The sequence below is a fragment of the Caretta caretta genome, chromosome 6, assembly GCF_965140235.1.
Source record: "Caretta caretta isolate rCarCar2 chromosome 6, rCarCar1.hap1, whole genome shotgun sequence".
Lineage (NCBI taxonomy): Eukaryota > Metazoa > Chordata > Testudines > Cheloniidae > Caretta > Caretta caretta.
In genome coordinates, this window is record NC_134211.1 from 90,732,217 (window position 1) to 90,749,421 (window position 17,205).

Below are 17,205 nucleotides of genomic sequence, written 5' to 3' on the forward strand. Positions count from 1 at the left end.
GGTAGAAGATAAATTATATTTAAGGTGAAAACCTTGCCAAAGTAACCGGCTTCTTTGTCTTTTTGAACATATTCTATAAATAGAATGGGTATCTGTGTGACATTTAGCACAGGTGTTTTTGATGAGATGAACACTTCCTATATCAGATTGACTATTTTGTTAATCCCTAAAGTAAAGGATGGTGCTGTGTGGTTACCCATGCTGCCGGCCACATGTGTTCTAGCACTGGAAATCATCAGGACCTCATGGTCACTGAGCACTCCATGGAAGGCAGGGGATGTCTTGAGACACGTTTTAGATGCATATCTGCGAGCTTGTCCTGGATGATAATAAAGTTCATTGCATGACATGCATCTTCCTTGCTGGTTCTCCCCAGTCCTACTGCTAGTCTAGATATTCCCCCCATAATCCACTAACATGCTCATTAAAACTACTATAATTTTCAGACATCCCTGCAGTTAGTCTTTCACTGCTGGAAGCATCAGCACAAATATTATTTACCTAGTCAATAGGTCAAATGCGCAGCCTGGAACTTCTTCTAATCTGTCAGAAATTGAAGAACAGGCCTTCTGCCATAAAAAGGTAGGAAAGGGTTGGGTTGGATCTCTGGCCTCCATGTCATGAAGTATTAGCAATCTCCAGGCAGGCTGTTCACAGGGAAGTATATAATTTGTTTTAAACACACACAAAGGAGAGAGAAACACATTTTCCACAGCTTGAATGGGCACAAATCCCCATATGCAGGGGCATAAGAAAGAGATGCACACGCAGAGAGGACATTGGGCATGCTCAGAGCATGTGTGTGTCAAAGGACAGGTATGTGCAAATTAGTGAGCCGGGACATGGCCTCATCAATAGGGACACTGCATCTATTTTCAGAATTATGTGGGCACACTTTGTGCCCCAAAACTGGGGTGTTTGAAGCAGGTGCAGGCCTGCAGGTACACGTGGAGATCTTCAGTGAGACCTCCCTTGGATGCTGGAACAGATGCTGAGGTTCGTAAGAGGCAGCAACTGAAGTAGGGAGAAGAATGTGGAAAGACAATGAATCAGGAAAGATTTGGGGTGGTTAGTGGGAAGAAAGTGGGGAACAGACAGGGTTCCAGGATGGAGGAGCTGGGGCAGGAGATTGGGGTGTAGGAGTGAGCTCCGGTCTGGTGCAGGGTGTTGGGGTGCAGCGGAGGGTGAGGGGTGTGGGCTCTGGGAGGGAGTTTGGTGCAGGAGGGGGCTCTGGGCTGGGGCAGAGTGTTGGGGTGCAAGAGGGGGTGAAGGGAGTGGGCTCTGGGAGGGAGTTTGGTGCAGGAGGGGGCTCTGGGCTAGGGCAGGAGATTGGGGTGCAGGAGGGGGGTGCAGGGTGTGGGAAGGAGTTTTGGTGCAGGAGGGGGCTCTGTCCTGGGGCAGGGGGTTGGGGTGTGGGAGGGAGTGCGAGACGCAGGCTCTGGTGCCCGGGTGGCTCCCAGCTGGCGGCGCAGCAGGGCTCAGGCAGGTTCCCAGAGCAGCTGGCTGCTAGCACCATGGCATGTCTCTGCACGCCCCTTGGCCAATGGGAGCTGCACGCCCCTTGGCCAATGGGAGTTTCTGGCCAATGGGAGCTGTGAGGACGGTGCTGGGGGCGGAGGCACTGCACGGAGCCACCTTCTTCCCTACCCCCACCAGGGTCGCACAGAGACATGCCAGCAGCAACTGGCCACTTCCAGGGGTGGCGTGGGGACATGGCAGGCAGGCAGCCTGCCTGAGTGCTCCGCTGCACTGCGGGACTTTTAGCAGCCTGGAGATCACAAGGGGGCAGCCAAAGAGCATGGCAGGCCAGACAGAAATGTTAGATGGGCCAGATCCAGCCCACAGGCTGTATTTTGCACACCCCGATCTAGAGACATGCATGATCTGGGCCAGAGTCAGGAAGGAGCAATCCCTCCAGGGATTGTCCGCAGCCCAGCCACGACTTCCTGCCTTTCATGTGGCACTGATCCCAGAGGGGGCTTTATGGGTGGGGAGGGAGAGCTGGAGTTCTATTCATTTGGGAAGCAGGATGCGATGGAGAATGTGCCAGTGTAGAGCTAATGTCAAGATATAAGACCAAGATTTTCCAAAATGACTAGTGGGTTTGAGTGCCTTAGTTTTCAGGAGTCCAACCTGAGAAGTCTCCAAAGGGCCTTGACTTTCAGAGGCCCAGTGTTCTGCACTTTCTGAAAATCAGGGCCCCTTAAGGCATCTCCAGGTGGGGACCCAAACACCGAGGTTCCCAAAATCACTAGTCACTTTTGACAATCTTGGCTAGTAACTTGAAAATGTACCTAATTCTCACGCAGAATCCCTGAGTGTGGTTCTCCCCTGACGTGCGCTCTGTGTCACTATTTATATCTGTCCAAAGCAGGTGCAAAACTGGATCAGAACAGGAGCATTTCATGGCCACTCTGTACAGAGGTAAAGGATGTCAGACACTGCAAGGCAAGAGAAAGTCAAGCCCCCTGGGCCTGGAAGATACCATGGGACTGACACCAGCTCTATGCTACACTTGAGTAAGTTCAAGAGTTGAATGACTTTTCCCTTGTTTTTGTCTATTACAGGAGCTGAAGGAGACGACAGTGCAAGAAGTGAGAGACATTTCAAAAACTCTCTTGTCTAAAGTTATGATGATATATTTTTTGTATTGTGGCAGTTCTAGGAGCCCCCAGACTGGGACCAGGGCCCCGTTTCTAGTGAGGTTTTATTTAATTATATGGCCTGTTCCAGCAGAGCAGAGATGAGCTGAGTGATGCCTTTTGACTCCTTTCAGGCCTGCCAGGATTGGGCAAAGGAGTGCAAGAGAGAGGGAAGGGCACAGAGAGAGCAGGCCCCATTCCAGAACCTCTGTGCTGTCTGTGCACGCTAAGACTGTGGACCTGGCTCTTCTCAGGCCTAACTTTCAAATTGCTTAATTTCAGCCACGGGGTTTTTGAAAACAGGCACCATTTCAGAGAGCAGAAAAGCAGCTGCCTGCAGGCGCCACTGCCAGTGGGTAAAGGACCCTTTGAAAGTTTAGGCCCATGTAGGTAAGGATTGAAAAAGCAAAAGTAGGAGGTTGGGAATAGCACAGGGAGCCTTTCGCCCCTAGGACATTGGCTCCAAGCTGTCCCAGGACCCTTGTAGCTCAGACATGTTACCACGATGGCAATTCCGGTAGAGGGGCTGCCCTGGGAGGCTGGGCATGTGAGAATCCTTCCCCTGGATCAGTCAGGATTGCAGGGCAGAGAGAGAAGCTCCCCTTCTCAGAGCAGTCTCGCTCTCGGGCTCTGGAACTGGACCTCTTGTGCAAGGCTGACCTGACCGGGGACTGACAATGAACAGAACTGTGAGCAAAGTGTATTGAACCCCTTCTCCTAGGGATGACATGGGGAAATAGGCAGGTTTGCTGTGGAGGAATGACCATGTTACCAGAGACCTGATATCTCGGGCTGTGGAGAAGGTGCTACATTTGACACCCTTTTGGCAAGAGGGAGCACAAACAGCGAGGCCTTAACTTAGGGCCTCCTCCATTCACATCAGTGACAAAACTCCCATTGACTTTAGTGGGAACAAGACTGGTCCCTTGATGAGCATCTTACCTTGGACAAGGTGACAGTCCTTTGTTTCTTGTGTGGAACACAATGCACCTGTGCTCTGTTATCTGCACCGGTTTGTTTTCAGGTGCAATTCAAGGGATTGTTTTTGACTGATAAAGCATTAAGGCCCTTACCCTCAAAGATATTTAGGTGCCTAACTTCCATGGGAGTTAGGTGTAGAGGTCTGCTCAGGCCTCATACCTGAACCCGAGCTGAGCATAGCCAACCTGAACCTGACTTCAGTTTGGCCAGTCCTATTCAGACCAGATGCACCCCAAACCTGATACCTGCAGTCGGGCCCTGTTGGATAGCAAGGCTCTAGTTAGGCACCTAAATAGCTTTGAGGATCTGAGCCTAAATGCTTTGAGTCCTGCATACCTTTGAAACCTCCGTTCTCCTCAGGTGATACCAGAGCAGATGAAAACACTTGAGTTAATAGCCCCTTGATTTAAAAAAGACAGGCCTTTGTCACTGGAACTTGCTCTTGTCTCACCCCACTTATTTCAACAGACCCCAAGTATGATGTTCAGGGAATGCAGCAGGTTGATCTAGTCACTAAAGTGCTTGAGAAGTATATACATGGTGGCTGAAAGTTCTTATCCCTGACAGACTGGAAAGGTGAGTTTCCAGTTGATCACACTTTATTTTGTAAGCTTTGGGAGGGAGAGGTTTATTGCACATGTGCCTAGGGCAGGGGTGGCCAAACTGTGGCTTGCGAGCCACATGCAGCTCTTTTACAGTTAAAGTGCGGCTCATGGAGCCCCCCAAATCCCTCCCCCCATTCTCCACCTACCAGACTGGGGGCAGGGAGCTCGGGGCTTCTGCCTTGCAGCAGGGCGGTGGGGCTAAGGCTTGCCCAGCAGGGAGGGTAGGTCTTGTGGCTTCAACCCCATGGGGCATGCCTTCTGGGGCTCAGGGTTTCAGCAGGAGCGGGGCTGAAGCACAGAGCCAAGACAGGTACCTCCCATGGGGCTGAAGCCCCAACATCCTCCTTCCCACAGGACTGACGCCCCGAGCCCTGGCAGGCGCACCCGGCTCTTGAACTTCTGAAGATTGTTGTATGTGGCTCAAAGGGTCAGTAAGTTTGGCCATCCTTGGCCTAGAGCCTAGAATAAGTGCATTTTATAAACCGAAATAGATAAATATAAATAAGGGAGATGGGCCTTAACCAGAACCCAAGCTCCAAACCCCTTTATGGACTATGGATCTTCAAAACTGGAGTCCTCCTCCAATCTCTTCATTAAATTTTACTGCAGGTTGTTTTGCTTGTGATGCAGAAGTACGGAGTCTAAATACCTTGGAAGTTCCTTAGATACTGTACATGCAATTCAGTTCAATGATGCTTCAGTGGCAAGACAATCTTCATGAGTGCTGTCCAAGTGTGAAAGAGATAGACCCCCCCTCAGGTATCTGTCTGGTCTGCCCAGCATGGGCCTTCACAGTGTCTGGTGTACGATCTTCTGTGAATTACTGCTCTAGTGACAGGTTGTCCTGGAGTGATGCCATCTCTCTCCTTGTTTGCAAGGCTGGGCTATTCTCTTTATAATAGAACGGTCTACGTTCAGATAATATGGTGAGGCGCACAGTATCGGAATTTAGACAGAACAGATATAGAACAGGATGCACAGGGTTTCCCTCATCACGTCTGTGTGAAAATTCATTCCTGATCATCTGGGGACACATATTTCTCACCCTCCCTTTTATACCTTTAGCTTCTGGTCCTTGCTTCTGTATCAGGTACACTGTCTGCCATAGCTTTGCACTCTGGCGTGCCAGGTCTGTGTAGGGGTCTGTAGCTGTTTAACTTGTGTGAGCTTTGTCCTTCTCAGCGACTCACCTCTGGATGTTGAAATGCAGCCAGATTTTCAAACGTGGTCACAGACTGAGCCTCCCAGAGAGACCCAGTGACCGCTTACAGAAATGTAGGCCCCAATCTCGTCAACATTCTTCAGTGTTCGCCTGTGCGTTTGGTAATTTGCAGACAGTCCCTTAGCTGGGTAGGCTGGAGGCGGGGGCGAGCTGTAGGGCTGGGTTTCTGCTGCATTATTGCAGAAGGGAGGAGCTGAGGGGGAAGAGTCCTCAGGGCTCTCTGCGGCCGATCGTTTGTACCAAAGGGGTTGTGCTCCCTTTTCTGCTCATGTCAAAACAGGGAAGCAGCTCTGATGGCCATGGGTCCCTGGGGGAGGGGTGGGAAATCATTGCACAGAGCGGATCGTTGCACACATACAAAACCACCAAGGCGGGGAGAGAAAAGGGAGCTGGTCTGGTCTGGGGTTTCTATTGCTGTTGCTAAAAGGGAGGAGCCCTTTATATTTGCAGCTGGTACTTTGCAGACTGTCGCTGCGTGGGTTTGTTGTGGTGCCCCTGCCCCCCACCCCTCCCCGGAGTGTTTGCATAGACTGATGTAGTTAGCCCAGGTTCCTTGCCAGGTCCGGTTAGCTTGGGAGTGCTGCTGAGCCGGGAGGGAGGGGTAGAGAGATGATGTGGCTCCCTTGTGCAGCTGGTAGTTCGCAGACGGTCCCTTAGCAGGTGGGGTTGGCCTTCTGCTGCTGTTGATGGTGAGAAGGACTGAGATCTCAGCTGCCCTCTTGCAGGTAGGGAACAACATCTTTTCATCTCTCCCCTCAGCCTGAGCAAAGGGGGACGATCAGCAGCAGCCATTCCATGCATGAATAGAGTGAGGATTTCAGAGGAGAAGCTCCAAAGGGCTGGCTGCCTTTAATTGATCCCACGGTTTCCTGGGGTAGTGGCTGAAATATGCAATATTATCATTTCTTGCGTAAGAAGAGGTGAGAGGGATCTGGACTAGGAGAAGTGGAGGAGATTGAGGGAGGGGATATTGTTCCATTTGGAGCGGAGATGTTCCCTTTGCTCAGTGGATGGGTTTTCTCCTATGCGTGTTGTTTTTAGCTCCTACTGAGTTAGTGGAGAAAAGGGGCCAAAATTGGGCTCAGACTATTAGATCATGTGGAACAGAATCTGATATCTCATTCCATGGCAGCATGCACTGGGTCAGAAGGACCTGGTGGAACAAGGTGCATTTAAAACAAAAAAAATCAAGCCCCCCAAAAAAAGGAAAAAGAGAGGGAGGGAGAATCTGTGTGTGTCCCCTACCGTTTGGTTGTAAGATCCTGACTGTAGATGGGGAAGCATCCCTGTGGATCTTTGGGTGTTGGAAAGGGGCTGGAATTCTTTTCAGTTGAGTAAGTTAGGTAGAAAAACCCCAAAGTGCTGACAGAACACGTTGTTAATATCTCCTGCTAAAACCCTCCTTGTACAACGTGGCTGTCACTTATACACATGCCCATTCTTCTTAATGAGTTCACTGGAGGCACTCTGATGGCAACTTCTGTGACCTCTTGCTACTCCTCTTGTGCCACGTTTATCACTCCAAGAAAGCAGAAAGTGTATCTGGGATGCATATTGTTATAGTGATGGGGGTGATTTTTGCATAATTACACTCTTGCCTCTACTTTTCTTTTCCATAGAGTGGTGGTGATAATAGTAACACTTATAGAGCTTTTCAGCCATAGATCCCAAAGCACTTGCTAAAGGCATGGGAGCAATGTTATCACAGATGGAGAAACTGAGGCATAGCCAGGTAAAGGGACTTCTCTGAAATCACACAATAAAGTCAGTGATAGAGCCAGGAATAGAGCTCCATTCTCTTGACTCCCAATCTGAGTCCCTGTATGTTGAAGGGTGCTGCCTCCTTCCCTTGATGGGAAATAAAATATCATGCTGCCTCCACTGTATCATTCTATGGCTTGTTGTCAGTTTCCCACATCATCAGGGCTTCAAAATCCTCCTTCCTGGAGCTCTGTGCCTTGTGATATTGGAAATGCCAGGAAATGCTTCATGCTGGCACTAAAAAGACTATTCTACCTCATTTCACATAAAAACACTGAGCACTGAGAAACTGATGACTCCAGCTGAAAGTACCTATGGGGTTGGGATGATCTAATGCTCTGGCCGAGCTGCTCACTCATGGCTTATGACTTCCATCTAAAGCCATCCACAGATATGTAACGTCGCTGTCTCCCTTGCTTGCTACCTCATTCAGTGTAAGGAATGGCTATGGAGCAGTGTGTATTTATAATATATGATCATTTGCTAATCGATTATTATTGAGGAGGAACAGCCTTGTCTGGCCAAGGTTCTGTCTGTGTGGGTATCTATCTCCTTTTAACTGTTTGAAAATCTCACTGAATGATCAATGCTTCTGTGTTCTTACATTCCAGACAGTTCCAGCAGGGAATGATGTTAGTGTGTAGATACAGGTTCTCCCTGCAAACTTGGTAATTCCACTCGGGGGGGGGGGGGCAAGTGAGGGAGGATTCTAGAATAAAGCTCAGAGAACAAGTAAGCATGAATAGTGCCATCCCCCAGGGACTCAGCTGGGGAAGTTATTCCCCTCCTTGAAACATGCAGGGGCTGAATGATGATGTTCCACTCCAGACGAGGCTGAATATCTGTGGGGGTTGAGTGATTCCTAGGTATGTGTCGTGTGGCATGAGAGGTGCTGTGGAAAAGTGCATGGAGAAAATACAGGAAAAAGAGTCAGACCAGAGCAGAAGGCTGAAAAATGGACAGTTACAGCCCACTGAATCATGGGGTGGGGACAGGGAGAGCCCTGGTGGTCCATTGCTATCCTGACGCTCCTCCGGCTAACATGTCTAAACTGGCATAGTACGGGGTGGAAGGGTGAGTGGACATGAGGAAAGCTCTCAGGAAGGAACTGTCTTAACTTGGTCCAGCATACATCCTCCTGCAAAGCAATGGAAAAATCTACCACTTTGTGGTCTCATCAGCAGCCAAAATGCACTTTCAGCCTCTCTGCAATTTTGATTCTCTGCCTTGTTTATGTAGCAACATCTTGGCCTTCCTGTGACTACGGTGTAACCATATCTGAATGCCTGTAAACCCTTCATTTTAGGTAATAAAACTTGACACTTTGGTAGCATGTTCTCATCTTCAAAGATTGTCACAAACATTAACTAATTAATTCCCAGTTCAGGCATCACCAACAGCTGGAAGCATACAAAGATCCTGCAATGAGAGATTGTAACAACAGCCCTGGTGATCATTGTTAGTTATTATGTATGCAGAGCCAGAGGTGTGCACGGTGCTTTACAGACAAATTAAACATGACAGATTTTTGCTCCAGGAGCTTCCAGTTTCAGTTAAACTAAACCAGATATGAGACTGTCTCCCCCCTCTCATAGAAGGAGGGATTGTCAGTGTTGTTGAATATTACCCCATTTCTTCTAGAAAACACATCCCTCTTTAAATTGTGGTGTTTTAACAAAGATAGAGACAACTTTCTAACACCCACAACTGGATTTAATTGATATTAAACTAATCAGTCAGTCACATTAACTCTTATGAAAATATTAGTATTCTTGTGGTGTAAGAGCTTGCTATTCCATATGAGTGATATAAACAATATTGCATTCTACATTCATCCATCTTGCCTTCCTAAAAGCAGCGCTTCTTTATGGTAAACATATTTACAGCAATTAAACTAGTGTCTTGTACCTCCACTTTGAGGAAAACATTGTATCACTTATGAGAAAGGCCTGAGGAAAAGCAGGTTTGATTTTAGATTATTACAAGACTGAGATTCACGTTTGTTCTAAGTTGTTCATAATTTCCCAGTTTCATAGATTCATAGATATTAAGGTCAGAAGGGACCATTATGATCATCTACTCTGACCTCCTGCACAATGCAGGCCACAGAATCTCACCCACCCTACTCCTGCAATAAACCTCTCACCAATGTCTGAGCTATTGAAGTCCTCAAATCATGGTTTAAAGACTTCAAGGTGCAGAGAATTCTCCAGCAAGTGACCCATGCTCCATGCTACAGAGGAAGGCAAAAAACCCCCAGCGCCTCTTCCAATCTGCCTGGAGTTCAAAAAGTCTAGAATAAGTTTACCTGTGACATTTGATAAATGAAGAAATAGCTTGGAATCCATTGCTTGTTAAGCTCTGTGGGGATAATGTTTTCAGTTGAAAGGTCTAGAAGGTGTTTGGGGAGTGGAAAGTGGGTCTGATAATGGAATGTGGAATCCATCAGGACTAAGGACCAGATTTGTAAAGGCATTTAGGTGCCTTGAGGTCCAGGTAGGCACCCAGTGTGATTTTCAAAGGTATCTAGATGCCCATCTCTGTGTTAAACCAATGGGAGTTTGGTGCCTAGGTGCTTTTAAAAATCCCACCAGGGTGCCTAAATACCTTTAAAAATCTAGCGCTGAGTCATCAGTTCACATGGAGCTCTGATTAGTAGTTTGACAGTGACAAAATACTGTTAGCAGGTGGTAACATTATTTATTAGTTTATAACTGAATCCTTCCCCTAGCTAATTATGCCTGAAGGAACACTTACTCTGTATTTCAGTAGCTCCTAGAGGCCCCAGCCAAGGGGTCCCATTGTGCTAGGTGCTGTACGTAAACATAACAAGGGACAAGCTCTTCAGAGCAGAATCTAAAGAGACAAGACACACAGAGTGAGAGGGGAACAGAGCCACAAAGATGAAGTGACAGGTTACTGGCAGAGCCAGGATTAGACCCCAGGTCTCCTCACTCCCAATCCAGTGCTCTAGCTCCTAAATCACATTGCCTCCCCTGTGTAACTGGTAGTTACACAGACCTGTGATCACTGTTACTCATCCTCCTGTATTTGTCACGCTCAGTTGCTGTGTCTCATCTTAATCTACACACAAACATTGTACTACTTTCACTGCACGGGTATAGTTAAAGCCAAACAATCCCCCTAGTACGGATGCAGTTATACCTCTGCTTATTCCCCGTCCCTTATGGGAATAAGTGATACTGGTATAAGCACCTTTATACTGGAATAACTTCATCTCACCCCATCCAAATAATTATATGGGCATAAAATCTGTGTGTGGATCTTAAATCAGACTCCAAGTCCTTCAGGATAGGGATAGTTAGCACAGTACTTGGCACAGTCCCAGCTGGGGCCTCAGAGTGCTACTACCGTACAATTTACTGCTAACAAAAAGTGTCCCTCTAAGTGCCTGACCTTGCCGCTCTCTTAGACTATCCCATGGCAGTCCTCTTCTATGCAGCACATAGATGTGTATTATCCTTGTGCTGAACATACAGAGAAATCCTTCAAACAAAAGCCAACATCAGCGTGACATTAAAGGGCTGGTGGGGCAGAGGCAGGAGCCAGGAATGTCAGACTGAGACAGATGTTGGAGGCTGCCGCAATGGACATGATCAAAGCAACGAAGGAAGGGCACAGCAGCATCACAAAGGGAATTTCCCTGCCCTAGATGTGGGTGGCAGGGTTCCTGCCAAAAGCTGCCTCTTCTCTTGTGTGGGTTCGGTTGGCTGTAGGGAGATTAAAGTGCTCTGAACTGCCTGGATGAGAGAGGACAATATAACCCCATGGACTGCTCCTGTACTGATCATCAGCCACCAAATGCTTTGTCTTGTCAGTTTTATGACCAAGGCAAGATCTCCAGTGGGTGACTCTCATGGTGCAATTTGTAGGAATGGCCAGAAGTTTGGATATTTATGCAGTTCTCTCAGACCTTGGATTCAAAATCTCAGACTCCTTTTGAGAGATTTGTAGATTTTTCTGCCTCCAGCTGGGTTGGGAATCCACTGAGAGCAACTGTTTCATGGGGTGTGTCAGAGCTTCAGCTTCTGTTTTCGATCAGAACCTGAGAGGGCAGAGCTGGGTGGGAGGAAAATATAATGTCAAGAAGGGAGGAAATAACCAAACTTTTTGAACTGCAGTGTGAGTGTGGGTTTGTGCTTTGGGCAGTTCTTATTGGACATGTGACAGAATGCTAGGTGCTTAGAGCTGACTCAGCACTCTGGTCACCGTGGGTATGTCCGCATTGCAATTAAACACCAACAGCTGGCCCATGTCCGCTGGCTTGAGCTGTAAAATTGCAGTATAGATGTTTGAGTGCAGGCTAGAGCCTGGGCTCTGGGACCCGGTGAGGAGAGAGTGTCCTACAGCCCAGGCTTCAGCCCAAGCCTGACCATCTACACCTCAATTTTACAGCCCCACAAGCCTGAGTCAGCTGACCCAGGCCAGTTGTGGGTTTTTAATTGCAGTGTAGACATACCCTGAGGTACTAGCTATCTATCCCTTGGAGTGGATTTAATTGGGGGAATGGGTGCTCAATGGCTTAAGTAGGCAGGAAGCTGACAGCTAATGAGAACAATCACCTGGGAACAGTTAAAAGACTGGAAGGAAGGCAATGCAATGAGGAAGGCTGGCAGGGGCTAGGGAATAAGGATCCCAGGATGGTGAGATCTTGTACTCTATGCCCGGAAGGGAGAAGTTGACTTCTAATTGTATGTTGCTGCACAAGATTGTCCTGGTGACCTGGTGGAGAGAACCCAATAAATAACAGCGGTGTTCATGAAAGCAGAAGCATCCAGTGGGTTTGTGGTGGTACAAAGGGCAGAGAAGGGAGCCTGTTACACCACTGTTGAGGACTTGTGTTTTGTTGTTCTGTTCTCTTATCTTAAACAACCGTTAAGCTGATTAATCCAGGATACTGTATTGTTACTGAGTGGATTCTCTCAAATGTACTTGTTCTTTCTCTCCCCTGGCCCCAACACCTCCCCAAGGTCGTTCTTTTCTCTTCATGTTCTTTCCTCACATCCTTTTCTGTTAAGGATCAAAAAATGAGTGAATAAAATGTTCGGTTACTTGCATTTTTAAAACTTTACTACCTTTTTCTTGAGGCGTGTCCTTCAAATCAGTCCAGCCCCAGTGGAGACAGTGCAGTCGCTGGATGTTTCTACTAACATGATCTGCAGTGAAATGCTTAAGTGTTGAAATGTCTGGCGTAGTTGTTCGGTTTCAGAATTAACTCGCCATTGCAATTACACCTCCCGAAAACTGCTGCTTCATTCTCTCTGGCTGCAGACTCAGTGCGCTGCTGTCTCACTGAATCACAGTCAGGAGTTTTTCTTCACAACCAAAAGGGCTGGAGGTGAAATCCTGGCCACACTGAAATTCAGCAGGAGTTTTACCATTGGCTTCAATGAGACCAGGAGTTCACCCTTATTTTGGTGGTAGTTTTTTTTTTTTTAAAGGAAAACTTAAATTTTGCAGAAAACAGCAGAGATGCAAAAACTCTTCTGAGAGACTCACTATAAGGCACCGTTCCCATGCTGTGCCTCTCCCTACGTCCTACTCATGCAGTAGCAGAGCCAGCATTTTACAGGTGGTGGGTGGGGATGGAGAGGAACTGAAGCACAGAAAGATGGCTTGACTGGCTCAAGACCACCTGATGAGTCGGTGGCAGAGATGAGACTAACCTCAGGAATTCCTGGCTCCCAGACCAGTGCGCTGAACACTAAAAGGTGCTACCAAAAAGTGACCCAAAAAGCATTTTCAGCTTTGTGTGTCTGTTTGGTTTAGAAAAAGAAAAGGAGGACTTGTGGCACCTTAGAGACTAACAAATTTATTTGAGCATAAGCTTTTGTGAGCTACAGCTCACTTTGTCAGATGCATTCAGTGGAAAGTACAGTGGGGAGATTTATATACATAGAGAACATGAAACAATGGGTGTTACTATACACACTGTAATGAGAGTGATCAGGTAAGGTGAGCTATTACCAGCAGGAGAGCAGGGGGAGAGGTGGGGGGGGGAAACTTTTATGGTGATAATCAAGGTGGTCCATTTCCAGCAGTTGACAAGAACGTCTGAGGAACAGTGTGGGGTGGGTGGGGAAATAAACATGGGGAAATAGTTTTACTTAGTGTAATGACACATCCATGCCCAGTCTCTATTCAAGCCTAAATTAATTGTATCCAGTTTGCAAATTAATTCCAGTTCAGCAGTCTCTCCTTGGAGTCTGTTTTTGAAGTTTTTTTGTTGAAGAATTGCCACTTTTAGGTCTGTAATCGAGTGACCAAAGAGATTGAAGTGTTCTCCGACTGGTTTTTGAATGTTATAATTCTTGATGTCTGATTTGTGTCCATTTATTCTTTTACGTAGAGACTGTCCAGTTTGACCAATGTACATGGCAGAGGGGCATTGCTGGCACATGATGGCATATATCACATTGGTAGATACGCAGGTGAACGAGCCTCTGATAATGTGGCTGATGTGATTAGGCCCTATGATAGGTGTCCCCTGAATAGATATGTGGACACAGTTGGCAACAGGCTTTGTTGCAAGGATAGGTTCCTGGGTTAGTGGTTCTGGTGTGTGGTGTGTGGTTGCTGGTGAGTATTTGCTTCAGGTTGGGGGGCTGTCTGTAAGCAAGGACTGGCCTGTCTCCCAAGATCTGTGAGGGTGATGGGTCGTCCTTCAGGATAGGTTGTAGATCCTTGATGATATGTTGGAGAGGTTTTAGTTGGGGGCTGAAGGTGATAGCTAGTGGCGTTCTGTTATTTTCTTTGTTGGGCCTGTCCTGTAATAGATAACTGCTGGGTACTCTTCTGACTCTGTCAGTCTGTTTCTTCACTTCAGCAGGTGGGTATTGTGGTTGTAAGAACGCTTGATAGAGATCTTGTAGGTGTTTGTCTCTGTCTGAGGTCTTGGAGCAAATGCGGTTGTATTATAGAGCTTGGCTGTAGACAATGGATCGTGTGGTGTGGTCTGGATGAAAGCTGGAGGCATGTAGGTAGGCACAGCAGTCAGTAGGTTTTCAGTATAGGGTGGTGTTTATGTGACCATCTCTTATTAGCACCATAGTGTCCAGGAAGTGGATCTCTTGTGTGGACTGGTCCAGGCTGAGGTTGATGGTGGGATGGAAATTGTTGAAATCATGGTGGAATTCCTCAAGGGCTTCTTTTCCATGGGTCCAGGTGATGAAGATGTCATCAATATAGTGCAAGTAGAGTAGGGGCGTTAGGGGATGAGAGCTGAGGAAGCGTTGTTCTAAGTCAGCCATAAAAATGTTGGCATACTGTGGGGCCATGCGGGTACCCATAGCAGTGCTGCTGATTTGAAGGTATACATTGTCCCCAAATGTGAAATAGTTATGGGTGAGGACAAAGTCACAAAGTTCAGCCAGCAGGTTTGCCGTGATATTATCGGGGATACTGTTTCTGATACCTTGTAGTCCATCTTTGTGTGGAATGTTGATGTAGAGGGCTTCTACATCCATAGTGGCTAGGATGGTGTTTTCAGGAAGATCACCGATGGATTGTAGTTTCCTCAGGAAGTCAGTGGTGTCTCAAAGATAGCTGGGAGTGCTGGTAGCATAGGGCCTGAGGAGGGAGTCTACATAGTCAGACAATCCTGCTGTCGGGGTGCCAATGCCTGAGATGATGGGGCATCCAGGATTTCCAGGTAGAATACCCCTAGTTGGGATCCAGGGGTGTGTCTGTGCGGATTTGTTCTTGTGCTTTTTCAGGGAGTTTCTTAAGCAAATGGTGCAGTTTTTTTTTGGTAGCCCTCAGTGGGATCAGAGGGTAATGGCTTGTAGAAAGTGGTGTTGGAGAGCTGCCTAGCAGCCTCTTGTTCATATTCCGACCTATTCATGATGACGACAGCACCTCCTTTGTCAGCCTTTTTAGGAGTCTCAGTCAGTCCCCAAATCTGGGCAGACTCCACGAATTATAAACGTTTGTTTTAACACCAAGTAGCTGAAGATCATTTCTCCCTTCTCTTGCTTCCCAAGATTTGAGTTCAGGGTGCTATGATGGCCCGTGTTGCTAAAATATGAACCAAGTGAGCAAGGCAGGGAGGGCAGCTCTAGGCTTGGTTGGTGCTTGGGATATTGTCAATTGCAATGAGAGAGAGGCCAAAGCTGCATCATTTGCCCTAGACCCAGGGATGCTGGAACAATTTTTATAGTGGAGGTGCTGAAAGACATTGAAACAAACTGTAAACCCTGTATATAATGGAAATTACTTTAAGCCAGGAGGTGCAGCCACACCGATAGTTCCAGCACCTATCTCTAGACCTGAGCTTCCCCAAAGTCTGAGGGCATTTGGAGCTGGAATTTGGGTTTAGACTCCACTCTGGTTTTCGCATGGGAAGCCACCTAATCCCGATCTTGGGTCCTGGCAGATTATAAAGTCTTTCAATTCCCTTTGTCCCATTTTGATCCCGCTGTGGGAGGCAGAGGGAGCAGCTGTGTCACAAGGGTGATGTCTCTCTCCAGGGTTAATGGGACTAACCTGTGTAACTGGATTTCTGTAACTCTGTGTCAGGGATTGGCCTGAGGCCTACGTGTGTGTGTGTGTGTGAGAATGGGGCATACTCCAGATAAATCCTTGGGACCAGGAGCACCCAAGGTTTATTTTTACTGGTTTGAGTTTTGTCCAATGCCACATCTGTTTGTGTATGGGCAAGAGTTAAAAATGAACCTGCTCTGGTGACAGGTGCTTGGCCTGCTGCCTGGGCAAAAAGAAACATCCTGTCCAGAGGACGCACAGCTCACCCTTTGCTTGGCCAGTGACAGAAATGTATTGCCCACGAGGAATATGAATAGCAAGTGCAGCAGTGCTGGTGCATTTGGAGACACAGCTGCATCTCAAGGCATCCCTACCCCATTTATCCCCTGTGGGGAGAGGGGCTTCCACACCATGGCCCACCGAGAGTGATCAAAGAGCAAGTGTGAAAGATCAGGATGGGGATTACAGGCGTTGAAATAAGACAAAGCCCTGAATATCGAGACTCTCTCTACAATCGGGACATTGGGTCGCCCTAGGCATACCAGAGCTCCAAAGAAATTTAGTTCCTACCTTACTGGGCACTGGCCATTTCTGTAGGCAGTTCCCATCATTAATAGATGGCTGTATAGGACTGAAGGGAGTGGGATTTGGGGGAATAGCTTTCCTGAACAACGTGAAAAGACCTTTGTCACCTCCTCCTCCCCCCAACCCCACAGTCTCTTTATATGTCTTTATATGTCTCTCTGTTAGTCTTTTGCCTGATGCCCTGTGTGTTTCTTCAGACTAAACTCCTATGAAGTGGGGGGTGGACAGAGGGGTGTGGGGAGTGGTTCATTGAAGTGGCTGGATTGTAGTCTGCAGTGGGTGGAAGGGCTGTAAGATTGCAGTTGCAGCCTGGCTGGAGAAGGGCTGCAGACCAAACCAAATGTCCACTGTACTCTGAAAAGGCTAGGCCCATAGCCAAATGCAAGTTTATGGCAGTACTTTGTTTTAGTGTCCATATAGTGTGTGGGGTGTGGGTGTGTGGATTCTGAATTTCAAGACCCTAAATGTGAAGAAACTGCCTGATGACACTGTTGTCACGCTTGAGCATTTTGAAATATCAGCACTTACTACCACGCCTTCCTGATTCACAAGCCAAGTGACAGTGAAAACTCTTTAATTGAATTTCAATTATTTTTAATGAAAACTTCAAACTAATATTTTCTTATGGAACATAATTAGCAAGGAAGTGCATATGTTGTGTCTGTATTAGCAGTGTACCTTGCTTGCACGCCCCCTCATCCTCCCCGAACCGAGACACAAGGCTTATTTTTCTTGTACTCAGAGCCTGCCACTTAAATTCTTACGTATTCACTTTTGAGAATTAATTTTCAAATATTGGACAGTTATAGACACTAACAGGATATAAACCAAACACATGGTCAGCTGTTTTTCTTCATGCACCATGGTCCAAGAATATGGAATGGTATATGCAGTGACTTGTACATTG

The 17,205-nt window shown here is 47.3% G+C and overlaps 1 protein-coding gene across 4 annotated transcripts in view; it reads left to right on the forward strand.

Annotated features, from left to right (window-relative positions):
* The first annotated feature begins 6,024 nt into the window (after positions 1–6,024).
* The window catches only part of TMEM63C (transmembrane protein 63C), an 87,253-nt gene continuing 76,072 nt past the window's right edge, over positions 6,025–17,205 (forward strand). For 3 of the 4 annotated variants that reach the window (XM_048855547.2, XM_048855546.2, XM_048855552.2), the window contains exon 1: positions 6,025–6,175. The gene's annotated coding sequence lies outside the window, so the exon portion shown is untranslated. The remainder of the gene's footprint in view (positions 6,176–17,205) is intronic. The other variant, XM_048855548.2, reaches the window with a different exon arrangement.